Source organism: Hevea brasiliensis, chromosome 5 (genome assembly GCF_030052815.1).
Source record: "Hevea brasiliensis isolate MT/VB/25A 57/8 chromosome 5, ASM3005281v1, whole genome shotgun sequence".
NCBI classification, from domain to species: Eukaryota; Viridiplantae; Streptophyta; class Magnoliopsida; order Malpighiales; family Euphorbiaceae; genus Hevea; species Hevea brasiliensis.
The window spans coordinates 115,885,220-115,900,075 of NC_079497.1; the positions used below are offsets into that span (position 1 = coordinate 115,885,220).

A 14,856-nucleotide genomic window follows, 5' to 3' on the forward strand; every position below is an offset into this window, starting at 1 on the left:
TGATAGATTGATCGACGTCCGGAGAACGCTCGACCGTGAGTCCCAAGGTGAAAGGAACTTAGCAAATGGGGTCCGGCTCTATGAGCTCCTGGGCAAAGGTTTTTCGTTCAACTAACACACTTGAGGAAAGATAGAAACAACTCTTCTTTATATACACAATTATAAAAACTGAACTCACTTAAGCCGAATCTCACTCCCTCTTTATGGCAGCTATCTCTTCCTAAACAGTAGAGAAAGAAAGCCCGCTGACTCCAGCACCTCTATTGCTTGTGAAAGATAGTTATTCCCTCTGCTTTGATGCTTTCGCTGATTCAATAGCAGCTCCCATTCCTGCAACATTAGTTGCTTCCTCAACAAGAGATTTAATCCTCATCTCTTGAACTCTGGGCTTCTTTAACAATAGCGGATTCTACCCTAGGATTCGTGAAAAGAAAAAGAAGCAGTTATGCCCTTCGCCCTAGTACTGGGATCAGGAACTCCTCTATCTATGCTAATGGTTCCGTTGTCATACTATATTCTATTCTACCTTCGAGTCCCTCATTCCCTTTCGAGCTAATGAGAGCTAACTGGCAAGAAGCAAGAACATTCTCAGCTAACCGCGAACAGAGTTCCGAGTCGCTTATTGGAATCAGAGACTTAGTCAACAAGCATTCCCACCCGAGACATTTTTTTCTTCTACTAAGAACTTTTCCGAACACCTATCCAAGCCAAGCTTTTTGCCGACTCTATACCCTATCCGTTAATGCTTTTGTTCTTCAATCTCTTCCTATTCTTTCTCCCCCTCGGGAAACTACCGTAAGCCCTTAACTTCCTTCGCTCTGCATAGCTGTCTGTGCATTGAGGGAGCAGCAGTGGACTTAGTGGGCAGTTAGAAGGCACAAACGGATGTGTTGCATGCTAATGTGGAATTAACCACACTAGATGCGAAGGCAGGTCAAAAAAGGAACCGCATAACCTCAAACAAGAAAACTAAGGGGCACCTGTCGGTAGCCGACTTCAAGTCGAAGCTAAAACAGTCCAATTTGCCAAAAGTCAACGGCTTTGTTTGATTAAACGTCCCGTCTTGAGGGATTCATTATTTGGATCCAACGCATAACGAACTCTAGAAGGCCATAAACAGTCTTTGGAATACTGTTCTCCCTTCATGTGAAAAAACTCAAACAAGAAGCGGAAAGCTCCAAGTTCGTAAGGCAAGGAAGTAAAGACAGACCGAAGTTTGTCGTACTTCTTCCCTACTAATTGAAGCTGTAACTTCCACACTAATTGAGTGAGTTTATGAGTAGGTAAGGACTTCCAGGTTGGATCCCAAGACATTCCTTGATATAGAAGAATGTGGGATATCCAGGGTGTGTATCGGTCAAAGATGGTCTTTAACTTCATTTTTATTAGACCAACCTGACTGAGAACTTCGTCCTCAGATATCCATGGCTCGACCATACTCGCGAAGGTCCCATTATCTACTCTTTTTCTTTTCACTAACTCTATTATTCTATATAATGAAAAGAAAGACAGGTAGATCCTCACTAGCTGGTCACTCCGATCGTCTCGTTTCATTATCATTCGACGATGGAACGCTGGGATGATCAGAGGGTACCCTGATCTATTGAGTGATACCGGAACCGGTAATAGGTCATGGCAGTTTGTACAACCCCCATAGGCCTTCTGTAAAGATGAACTACATTGCTTAAGATATAAAGCGCAAAGTAGCCACCCAGACTTCCGACCTAACCTAATAACCGCTTTGGTATACAGGTATGCAGCAATACACAGCTCCCCTAGGATTGCCTATCATAGCAAATGCTAACCAGTTGCCTAGGACAATCCTTAGGTCAGGTAGGGTACTCCCGTACTGAGCACACGGCACAACGAGAACAACAATAAAGAGAGAGAGCCATAAGACCAGACGCCAACAACTTATGACTTGTTAGGACAACTCAATAGGACTAAAGCCTCCATATCCATCCTAGAGCTCCTACAAACCTCTCCTAAGCACCAGGAAGTTTTCAAGAAGTTCTTGGCCGATGCCCAGGTACCTGTAGAAAGCACCCCTACTGACCTAGAGAATGTGGTAGGAATTCTCACTGCACCGACGGCCATATCCTTCTCAGATGATGACCTACCCAATGGTAAGCTATCTCCCCATATCAGAGCCCTGAACTGAACTCTTCTTATCGGCAATCGTTCTATCTCTCGAGTTCAAAAAACCCTCAACATCTGCCCTCTATCCACGCTGCGCGCCTTGACATTTCTGAGGACTCTCTGGCTCCTTCTCCCGTGTACATCACCGCTTATGATAACTCGAGAAGGCCAGCAAGAGGCAGGCTGATTGCCGATGTCCAAGTAGGCCCTTTGATCCTCAGTACCACCTTCCATTCCTACTTGCATCTATTAGGAGAAAGCTTAATCGAGTGGGATTTATCTTCCATCCCGTGAGAGTTTCCTGCCAGCTAGTTAAGTTCTATTCGTAAAGTAAGTTATCTGACTTAATCCAGCAAGTAAGCAAGTGAAAGCAAGGGCTTGGGATTTGATCCACTCGATATAGGGAACGAGCAGATGCTTTCTCTTACATTAAATAAGACTAATTTCGATCAAATCAAGAACGAACAAACTAGACTCTATACCTTCTCTTATTCTGTTTATTATACAGAACCTCTCTGAAAGGGCTATTTCTTTAGTTCAAAACAATAGTTAGAGCTCTGTTCACTCAACGGGAACACGATTTCTGGTTTGATCCCGTTTCGACAGATTCTGACTTGTTCATCTTCGGGCAAATCCGGCATTTGTTGGCCTCAAGCCTCCATCTGGTGATGTAATCTTGGACGGTTTCCTTGTGTCTTTGCCGGAGATTGTCCAAGTCAGCGATGGTAACAGCTCGTTGGGTTACAAAGAAGCGACCAACAAATAACTGTTGCATCTCTTCTTCCCAGCTCTTGACTTAACCCTGAGGTAAAGTACCATTGGAATGCATCTCCGGTCAAAGATGACCCGAACAGGCGCAGGCAATAGTGATTGGTTGGTTTTACACCAAGTTTCCTAATGCCAGCGAGAAGTGATGAAGGTGTTCTTGAGGGTTTCCAGTGCCGTTAAAGCGATCAAAGCTCGTCATTTTCCTTCGAAATCTTTCAACGGCTTCCCGACTCCTTTCTTTTCTTTCGGCCTACCCCCGCTCTCTTAAGGCCTTTCCTTCGCTCTGCCGAGCTTACTACTTATCTTTTTCCTCCGTCAGACTCTGTGGAAGCCTTCCCTTCTACCCCGTCTGGTATTCAATTCACTAGCTTCGGCCACTTTCACTCCCGTTCTTAAAGAGTCAAAGCACCTGAATTAATAGTATAAGGAGGATGGCATTAAGCATATAAATGAGATTGATGCTTCGAATGCCCTGAGAGTGTCTAATCAGTCCCTTCCTCCCCCCTTGGCTGGCGCCAGTACTTAACGTCAACTTGCTAATCGTGTATTGGGTCGAAACTCCTCCCGTTTCTGCTTGAGCGGTCCTTGTCGAACCGAAACTATACTAATAAATAGACTTTCTGGATTGCTCGCTAGGTCTCCCATCTCTTAGCAGGAAAGGATCAGCCCCAGTGTCGTTTTAGTTCACCGGCGGGCGGCTTTGAGCATCATCAGAAGTGGGCACGGGAGAAACAGTTTGGTTCCTATCTACCGTTGGTGTGAACGCTGCAAACAAAGATCTAAAGCAAGACAAGACACAGTCGTCAATTCTAGAGACCATCGGTGCATACCCTCCAAAAGTGTATCCCTTCCCTATCGTTCGTAACTGTAATTCGTTGACTGCGGAAAAACCCACCTAGCATAGTCAATAATCTTTCTGGATACCCATCCAGTCCGCGACATTAGTTACCTTGTTGTAATCCATCGTTGTGATAACAACCCAGCCCCCTAACCAATAAATGTTTCAAGAAAGAAAAAAAGGGAGTGGAATTCCTCCCGTGACGAAACCATGAAGACTGGGTTTCCGCGACGCACTGCGCTACCTAAAAACTGCCTGTTACCGTTAAGCGCAGACGCAGCTTTCGAAATGTTGCTTATTGACCAACCCCTAATAGGACTTAGGGTCGATTTCAATCAATTGGACCAGTCTCCACAGCTTTTGAAATGTTTCAATGTTTGTTTGATCGGTCGTTTGCATCCGATACTGTAAATTCCTGCCTTACCTTAAGGGGCGTAGCGTTGCATTCAAGGTTCAATCGGCCTATGCTCTTTTCCACTCCTGTACTTACGGGATTTCAAGCATGATTACAGTAGCGTGTAAGCGATATGGTGATTTAGCTGCACTTTCTTTTAAAATAGAATCTCTTATTGCAAGAGGTGCCATCCTTACCTGGAGGAATTGGTCTTTGATTCCGTTTTTTAGAAAGAGAATGTTACTAGATCTCGTACCTGCGCGTCACTCATTGGCGCTTTGAAAACGGGCCACCCCGCATAGATCTATATAAGCTATCCATCTTTATGATTGAACGGGAATCCTCATTCGTAAGTCCAGCCTCAGTCAAGGTAGCAGTGGAGGACTTCCAATGCAGTGCCCGAAAGAATGCTAAAGACTAGTCGGATTGATGGACAATTGCCTGTTTAAAGGAAGAATTAGACAAAAAAGAAGAGGAATCGAAAGAAGGGCTTAGTGCTCCGATTGCGCCAATCACCTGAATCAACCCCTGAAGACGCATTTTCATGATCTACAGAGCCCTTCTTACTGAGTTCGGGATCAGATGTAAGACCAAGCCTTTTTGGGCTAGCTTTTGATCTCCTTGTTCACGAGAAGGACAAGGTAAACTCAACTAGTCGCAAGATAAAGTCACTTATTATAGGATATCACGGAATCCGTCCTCAGATTCGATTACGAAAAGGGCTGACTTACAACAAAGGGCCTAACCGAGGTCGCTTCCTCTTGCTTTATAGCCTGCCGGGTGAGCTCACTTCCGTCTTTTGGTCTCGCTACGTCTCTTTCCTTTGGCCGGCTTCGTCTGCCTTTCCCATGAGTGGTCAAGGCGGTCCTCTTTCATGTGGAATAGTTTTAGATCGTCCCCAAGCTCGCCTCTACTTTCTGAAAGCAATTGTAGCAGCTCCGGCACCCATTGATTTTGCACCTTCTAACATCCATGTAAAATTTAACCAGATGGGTGTTATCGAAGAATCGGCTATTGAGTAGGCACTCGTAGCAGCAAGATAGGTTGTCTTTGCTCTACCCCTGAGTCATGTCCTAAGGTAAGGATATACTGACCTATTCATAGCCTTCGCGCTAGCTTCATCGACTACCAAAAGGCCGGTTTTACATTTCATTCTCCGGAAAGGGAAAGCCCCTAATTGTTTCTGCAAGACCAACATATTTCCTTTTTAAGGAGCAGCCATATAATATAGGAGGTAATCCGAAGAACGATCGTAAAGCCGAAGATGATCGACTAGCTGAGGGTACGAAGGAGGTGACTTTTCCTTACGCGTCGACGTGAACAACTTGTGTGCTGTTAAGCAATGCCTTAGTATTCTCCGCCAAGTGCTTTTGCTTCCCTTCATGCCATTTCTGAGGCACACAGAGCGGTATGGCTCCGATCTATAAAGTTTAAAGAGATCTTACAGCCTACGATAAATGACCTAAAAAGCCTGATTTCGTGGGCTTGATGTGTGATTACCTATTGATTGACTTTCTCGGGCCTTTTGGCGCAGCTCTTTGGCCTTTTGCGATCGAGCAACCTATGAAGAGTTGTTGCCTACCTCCCAGAACAAAATTACCCACAACTTTCATCAAAGGCTAGCTTCTTTTACTCCTGCCTAACAAGCGTGCTACTGGCTTAAGTGATAGCAACTACAGCTACAAACTCTGATACCCTTAGAATCGGAGATCTAACAGCATATTTTATAAACCCTTCAACTTAAATTACATCTAAGCCCAAAATGGCGTTGTTCTGTGTAAGTTAATTACGTTTATAAAGCAAGGAAGGCTGCGAAGAGTGCTGGCAAGAGGTTAGTTACCAGTTCCTTCCACAGTTCCCTTAGCAGTTACGGGACTCAGTAAAGAGATTCGGAATAGTCAAATTCTCCACCCAAAGGGTTGTTTTCAAGCTGAGGGAAGGTTTGCTGCAACCATTCGAGAGGTTCCCAAGAAGCATCTTCGTCAGGAATATTCTGCCAGCGTTCCAGGGCTTCTCCGCGGTACTGATGTCAGACCTTTTTCCAGCGGTAGGAGATTCTTTCCGCCGGTAGCAGAGAAAACGCCCCATCTTCGTTTAATGGCGGAAGCGAGCTACTATCTTATTATAAGACAGACTGGTTTGCATTGGTAGCTATGCTTAGCGTCGACATACTTTTTTATCTTTTTTTCGCCAAACCCTCCTCTGGGCCTTCTAGCTATGGTGGCTGCTCCCTTTCTTTCAATACTCCTTCTCCCCCGAAGAAGGTTTTAGGGAAATTTGCTTTCCGGCTTCCAGTACTCGCTCCAGGTTCCATTAGTTTAGCTAGTGAGGTAAGTCAGTACAGCCAGTCCAGTGAGAGCACCGTAGATCAAACCTTCAGCTTTCGGTTGGTAATCGGTTCGGCTTCTATCTCTAGTTCAGGCGGTAAGCTAGTAAAAAAGGCCCCGTAAGGGCGGGTGGATCACGGTATACGGAAAGAAAGAAAGATGGCAATTATTAGAGTGGAAAGTGAATTTCCTCATTTTGTAGCCAGTAGAAATGAAATTCAAAGCCTACCTTTGTCAGCTGTAAAAATTGCTGGCTCGGGAGAGAGAGCTTACTCAAGCAGTAGGAGTAAGGGTACTAGAGGTCTTGCAAAAGGAGAAATGTGACTGTGACAAGGAATAAGAGTAAGTTCCCAGTGGTGAGGAAGGATTAGGCTTTTCAGGTTAGGGTAAGGAGAGAATAGGGTTGACAGTTACTCATCTTGAGTAAGATAGGAAAAAGCACTTCTTTTCTTTCGGAGTGAAGAAGATGGATTGTAGAGGCCGGCGTCACAGATAGCATCTCGTACAGATGGACATATATTACTAATACCAGATAGAGATAGATATTTCACTAGCACCAGTTCTTTACCTATAGCTATAAGCGGGGGAAGCTGAAGCTAGATCTGTCACGTATAAAGGAAAGAAGGACGTTAGATACCTCTTTTTTGTAGATAGGAGACCTCTTTACTCTCATCAATAGTGATGTTGTGATTGTCGTTATTCTATTCCGATGGATTGACTGGTTATAATCTTGACGCCCGAAATAAAAGAAGAGTGGAAGTTGTCTTGAAAGTCAATCTTGACGAAGAGATGAAAGTCGGTTCTCAGTTCCCGAATCAGCTGTTGTTTGTGATCGCGCTGGTAGGAATGCTGCTTTTGTGCCCGGCGATGATTTGGGTTTGGAATGGCCCCTTCTTCTATGCCCGCTATGCCGTACCGGGGATAGCTCTGAGTTGCCCGTCGAAGTTCTCTGACTCGTCCTTCGCTCTTCGACGCAGGATTCGAAATCGGCTGTTTGGCGAGGTGATGTTGACTGACCCGTAAAAAAAAGAAAAAAAGAAAGAATGGAAGTGTTGTGACATTTGGTGGCGAGCCTTGATGCACACCATCGATTGGACCTGGACCCCTGTACATAAAGCCTTTTAGGGATTCCCTCCCTGCCTCCTTCGTCTCACTGAGCTACCAATCATTCCCAATCTCCAGCCCGAAATAAAATAGAATCGATAGCCTGGCAGCTAATAAAAGAGTTGAAGGTTCGTCAAAGCCATTCCTTGAGATTGGATTAGAGAAGCGTAGTACGTATAATCGAAACTCATTGCAAGTTGTGATAGCGGCCAAAGGAAGTGATTCATTTATTTACCCACTTTCTTTCTCTAAACTACTTCATATCGTGAAAGCATTCCATACCATACGTAGGTTCATTCCAGATGAATAAAAGAATTCAAAGCCGAAACCAAGCCATTACTAAGATCCGTTCCTAGCTGCATGTCTTCTTTACATGTCTTAGGGAAAGGGCTGTCCTTATAATCAAGCCGCTATAAAGCCGGTTGACCGATAGGGCCAGGAGCTGAAAGCCGCTTGAACGAGTTGACGAGGTTCAGTAGGTCCCACGATGAATGAAGAGGAGCGGAAAGGCTCGAGCCAAGATCATAGGAGTGAACCTTCTGAATGGCCAGCTCGCTTTCAGGTTCAGGCAGTGACTCTCCCTTTAAGGCCGGTTTCAGGGGAAGAATGGGAGACCTAGACTTGACACTTGTTTTCGTGTGCTTGAATTCCCCTTGGCTTAACCTCTATTCCCTCAACTCTTTGGCCTATCCCTTTGGTTGAGCTGGAACGAGTGCTTCCCGAGGAAAGAATGTTCTCGCTAATCAAGCAATTGCGTCAGATCAGATAGATGCCTTAATCGGACAATAGCTTATCTAAGAGCTGGTTTTGTTGTCTTTGGTAGTGCCACGAAACACACTAGGCTACCCTTCTCCGAAAGCTCCGCGTGACCACCAATGTCTTTTCTCCGGCGATAGAGCGGTTATAAGGTAAGAATCTAGATCTCCCTTTCAGCCAGCTGTAGCTAAAAGGGAATGCTTTGTTAGTTGGAATAGAAGGACATGCTGGTTCGCTAACACTCTGCAGAAGAGACAGGAGCTTCTTCCCTTGTTGTCTTCGAGTGATTCTTTTGAGTTGAATAAATGTTCAAGCTGTGAGCTTTCTTACCTTTTCATTAAATAAAGAAAAGTGCATTTCCTTGCTTTCAGTCTATTGGGCCTAGAGGACTGGGAATTGGTTCACTCACATAGTCGCGGATTGAACTTAAACGTTAGCTTGCCGGCCAGTAATGAAGAAGCAACGGACGCTATTCGTGGACAGATAAAGGAAGAGTTTACAGCCTTTATCCTTTCCATTGCATACCTTCTTGCTCCTGTTTACCGTACTATTAGCTGTACTTCTTGATAAATGAGATAAAGTGCTTAATGATCGACCTCTGGAACAAATATTGATGGTCGACACTTCGACGTTTTCCCTAGTCTCATTAGCCTTAGGCTTCTCAGCTGCATACATCACTTTGACCCTATTGTAATGAGAAAGGGCTAAAGCCCCACTCCCTGACCTATTGTAATGATATAATAGAAAGCATTCGCCCAATGAAGAGCTAAGAAATCCAACTCTAAACCAAAGCATTTCATTCTTACCCTTTATTACTAGAGGAGAATGAGTTTTCATAACTCATTCTACACGATTAGAACTCATTTACGGTGATTACCTTATAGATAGCCAAAACGTGCTTTAAAAGCTTAAATCAAGACCTCTGGGACAAGATTCTACAATGAGGAGTGAAATCGGAGATTTTAAGAAGAGATCTTTTCTCTTTTATTCCACTGATTTTCTCCCAGAAAATTACCCTTTTCTCTTTGACTTTCTCTGCCTGGAGTCAATCCAACTAGATCTCTTTCGACTGACGCTCCATACCTTCTTCGTTTATTGGTGTGGAATGGTGATTTATACATCGATTTCAGGACTTTTCAAAGCCCTATGAGTGATTCCCTTCTCGGTACTCTTGTTTTCTAGCTTTAAGATCGATCTCTGGGATTGATTCATAGGATACAGCTCTTATGCCGCGAAGTTCTCCCGCAGCATATGCTGCATATAGAGTAGTAGTAAAAGGAAGAAGGAGAGCAGTAAGAGTCAGAGTAGGTTCAGTCTCTTTCCCTAAAACAGATAGCAGTAGTCTTAAATCACTAGCTTTGGACTGTGAACGAATTTCAAGTAAGCTTTAGCATCAGAGAAAGCTAGTTCGGGGTCTAAGAACAAAAGAAGGCATGGGCTAGACTTAGATCTCTGCTAATAGAATCGTGAGATCAGAACCAAACTAGGGAATCACCTTATTAGGATCCTAAACGCGGTTTAGAAGCTGAAAGATCGACCTCTGAAAGAAGATTTGAAAAAATAGGATATAGCTTTGTCTCCGCGAAGCCAGAATCTCTTCATGCCAAGGGCTTTACCAGGCCTCAGGCCAAGCATTAAGAAAGAGGTAATCTTTCATTCCCGATCTCAGCTATAACGATTAGAATGAGTTCTTGCTTCTTACCTTATTCTATTATATAGGTACCCTATTAGTGTAGTGGGTTTGATAGCTATTTAATCTTTTTCTTTTTGCAAGTTAGCTCTTATCTAAACTCCCGCATATAGTTTGAGTAAAGCGAAGAAGTGAGTATATGAAATCGAAGCGCATTTGAATAATCGATCATATAGCTTGTGTGCCACGAGTGATCAGTCTGCGCAAAGTTAATGTAAGGTTAGCGTCTGTCATTTTCCTTCTTCTTATCTTTCTTACCTTTCGGCTTCTTACCTTTCTTCTTGTGAGAAATTGAACTATGGAAATGACTTATAGTAAGTAGTAAGCTAAGCTGCAGGATGCTTCTGATCAATGTTAAGAGGATGAAAATGACTCTTAACTTTGATCCACTCTTTAGACTAAATAAGAAAATTACATAAGAGAAGAAAGATCGTAGGAAAGGTGAAGATTCGAGAAAGCGTCCGTTCACGTCAGGCAATGTTTCGTTTCGAGATTGGCTGAAGCCTTATGCTTAACACATGCAAGTCGAACAGATAGATTCAGAAAAGAGAATAAGAAAAGAGACTTTAGGAAAGTGGTTCAGGTAGCTCAGCTGGTTAGAGCAAAGGACTGAAAATCCTTGTGTCAGTGGTTCGAATCCTGTCCCCGCCTATACCTAAATTCACCCAAAGTGGTGAACCACTCTTTAGACTATATAAGAAAATATACCCAACTAGAAGAATTTTCTTAAGTCTAATTAATTAATTAATCAAGCGGAAAAGCATAATACCCCATTTTAATGGGAGAAACTCGTATGTAACTTAGTGCTCTGTTTTGAAGGAAAATGAAAGAAATTTCAAAGAATGACGGTATAGTATGTTCCCCCCCAGGAATATGATGTTCTTTAGATTCCAGCCACGAAGTGTGTTCTATACGTCTCATCGATCTGGTATGATTATTCCTATGAGAATAGGTCGGATTTGTCATTTATCTTCTGGTCAGAAGCGACCTGAAAAATCTATCATGCCTCAAATGAAAGCATTAAATAATAAAGTGAATAAAAAAGGTATCCTTCGACCGTTATCTCCGCGTTTTCGCCAATTTCTCTATTCATTCCTAATCGTTTTTACTTTTCTCATCTTTTCCTATTTTCTTTGTCTTCACCTGGAAAAGGTGGAGTGCTTTCAAAGCTTACTTGTGAAGCTTGGTTTATCTCTCGGGGGTCGAGCCCTTACTTATTTGTTGCTCAAGATAGGCTGCTCGTGCGGTCTTACCTTTGCATTTGTTCGGGCTGTCAGGGCCCTCTTCAGTAGCGAATCCGCGCCTTTTCTCGGAAATTGGATGGATTCTTCTGGGGCGGGTCCATCTCATGGCCCAGAAACATCCACGGCTAGGGACCCCGAAAAAAGAGAGGCGGCATTTTCGCCCGAATCATCCATACAAATCCCATCATCCTCGGATTGGGCTGCATTGCTTCAGTTTTTTGCAGAGGAGGCCCCAAACGAGGGGGACCACGAAGCTACTAGTCAAGCAACCGGGGTCATGGAGCAAACAGGGCCGTCTCAAGCAACCCCCGCGGCCATGGGACCGGAGGACCCCCCTATTTCGTTTTTAAAAAAGGAAATTGTGCGGGTTCTCCGGTCTTGCCAGCATCGAAGGCCAAGAGCAGACGTGCTGGAAAAGGTCTTCGAGGATTTGCATCTCGAAACTGCTTCTCCACAAAAACAAAAAGAAATCGCGAACGTTCTCAACGACATTTATCAACTGCGGGACGCCTTCCTTAATGATCAAAATCTAAAGGCCAAGGATGCGTTAACGGTCGCCGTCCACGATTGGGAACGGGCGCAAGGGCATGGTCCTACTTGAATGAATAAATAAGGATGGAACGAAGGGAAGAATCGACGAGGAGAGTATATAGTTCATCTTAAATTTTATTGTTATGTTCAAAGCGTGACGAGAGAATGAATTCATTATTTTAGAAAATGTTAGAAGGTGCAAAATCAATCGGTGCAGGAGCTGCTACAATTGCTTTGGCGGGAGCTGCTGTCGGTATTGGAAATGTCTTCAGTTCTTTGATCCATTCCGTGGCTAGAAATCCGTCATTAGCTAAACAATTATTTGGTTATGCCATTTTGGGATTTGCTCTAACGGAAGCTATTGCCTTATTTGCCTTAATGATGGCCTTTTTGATCTTATTTGTATTCTAAAGTTTTGAGTTGTCTTCTTTTTGAAGGTGTAGTCTTTTTCTCACGAAGAAGATGAGGCCGCTCCTGAAATGGGGCGGGGAAAGAAGAGTGGGTCTGTGGGCTTCTTTCACTTGACTTTTTTACTTTTTTTAGTCCTCCTTCAAAGGTGAAGATACTAGGATGAATTATACGGTTTTTTTTCATAGTCCGTAGGTGCGCTCATTTCAAAATGGACTGATCTTTTTGACAGACAGATTCTAATTTAACAAAGTTTTGACTTTAGATATCAATCTTAGATAGATATAGATAGAGTCCCGCGAAAGTCTCAATGGTGCAGATAAGGTCTTCGGCGCAAATAAGGTAAAATATATAAAGTCTTACGTGAATGAAATAGATTCTATTTTGGTTAGTTCCGATCTTTGAAATGGTGACGGTAGAGAAGAACTGTAAATCGAAATTTGCGTATATCAAGATAGATTGAAATCTAGATTTTCTCTCTCTTCACCGAGCTGGTGCCTTGAGTGACAAGCACAAACGAGGAGTCACAAAATCCACATACACACTCAAATAGCGAATCCTAACATGAAACAAATTATTTCGTATTTTGTATAATAAAGATCAGTTACCAAATCTTAGCGTACCATTGCATTGTACAGGGGCAGGAAAGGACGTCAACAAGAACTATAAAGCCAGTTCCCCCCACCGCTCGCTCGCTGAACAACTCGTTTGGTAAACCTAGCACAGAGAGGTCAAAGTTTTAGCTTATTGTAACCCTTAAATAACCTAAGGCTAGGACAAGACAAACAAGATTTAGTTTCTGTTTTCGATCTCTCTCCTCAATATGAGAGGAAACTGAGGAAAGAGGAAAATCTGAATTATAGAGTTCTTATTTTATGTTCTTCTTTAGATAAATATCAAGCTAAATCTGATAACTGAGGTAAATATGATTATCTTTTACTCTCTTTTATCTAAGGAAATAGAGAATTCTAAAGCTACTGGCTTAGAAAGCAATAAACCCAGGAAACTGAAACCTATTAAACTCAGGAACAGAACTGGCTATACCTGCTAGGGATTAGTCCGCTAACGTCCACTAATTCACAGTCTCTGAAGAAGAGGTTGAGTGAAACTGGAACTCTTCTGGAGTTTCAATAGAAAGTGTTCTAGCCTCAAAGAAGATTTATGTGAACACTCTGTCCTCACTTGATACTGAGGAAAAGATGAATAGAATTCGGAAAGAGAATTGGCTAGCCCTGAACTGGCTACTGTAAGGACTGTTTGTCCGGGAACAAGCTTGCTTAACTGACTTGTAGATCCAGGAACAGACTTAGTAACCTACTTCCTGGCTATCTCACCGACTTACAAGTACAAGAACAGACTGACAGGCTGGGCTGACCTACTGTCAGTGTCCTGGCTATATTTCCTACTTTCCAGTTCTGGTTTGCCCGCTCGCTTCTCCCTGGCTCTACTGCACTGGCAAGGATATGTACAGGACAGTACAGGAAGGGATTACTCCAGATGAAGATAACTGAACCGATAACCTTCTAACCCCAGAAAGGGGCTTGCACTGAAAGGGTTGGTGTAACCTTCTTAACCGATCTCCCCTGGAACTGCACTTCTGGACAGATTTCCTAGCTTACTGACCTATTTCAGCTCCTAGCTTTAAGAGTGAGGAACAGATTCCCTTACTTTCGTTTCTGAGCTATCTCCTTCTCTGTTGGGTATTCGTACCAGTTATTCTCTTTCTTGGAGTAAAAGAGTTCCTATTGTTCTTATCCCAGGCATTGATTTAAAGTTAAGTTTAGCTTCCCTGGCAAAGAGGAAATACCATCTTCGATTCCTTTCTTCGATGGCATTGAGGAATTGCATCTTGGAAGGCCAATACCATCTTCGATTTCCTAGGAATTATTCTTTCTTGAGCAAAGTGAGATTTATCAAGTTAAGTTGGAAGTCCTAGCTTTCAGTGCCATCTAAAGAGGAAAGTAAAAGATTGGAAGTTCTTTCTGTAAGTTCCTGCCTAAAAGTCTTTGAAAGTGAGGATTTCTTTGCCTTGGACAAAGAAGATTGAGTTGAAGTGGAATTGTCATCTAAATTCTTATTTGTTACTGAAAGTGAGGATTTCTTAAAGTGGAATTCAAAGAAGATTGATGACTGTTGGTTATCACCCATTGTTGGATGGAAAAGACGAGAATGCTGAGAAATCTCTTGACTTGATCTGAGCTTCTTCACTCTGAAAGTGAGGTAATTCAATCCCTTTCCGAACCCTTAAATAAATGCCTCACTCTTTCACAGTGAGTAAATAAATGCCTCACTCTTCAAGTGAGTAAATAAATAGCTCCGTGGGAAAGATAGGGATGGGATAGAGCAGTTAAGCCAGGAAATCCCTTCCAGTTTTCAGTATACCCTGTACATTGCCTGAAAAGTAGAGGTTGAATCCCTAGCTAAGCTAATCCCTAGCTATGCCAGTACCTGTACTTCTGTCCCTCAGCCACTTCCTTAGAGCGAATGCTGTTCCTAGGAGAGCAAGGCGAGGGAACTTCTTTAGCATCAGAGAAAGCTAGTTAGGGGTCTGGGATAAGGGTTGAAGTTCCTGAGGTTTAAGAGAAAAGGTCAAGCCTGTGCTGTAAAGAAAGAAGTTCTTGAGTTAGAGGCATCTGGAACTGGGAAAAGGAAGTTCA

The 14,856-nt window shown here is 43.2% G+C and overlaps 1 pseudogene; it reads right to left on the reverse strand.

The window, feature by feature from the left end:
- LOC131180010 (NADH-ubiquinone oxidoreductase chain 5-like) overlaps positions 1–1,322 on the reverse strand; it is a 7,738-nt pseudogene extending 6,416 nt beyond the window's left edge.
- Between the last annotated feature and the right edge of the window lie 13,534 nt (positions 1,323–14,856).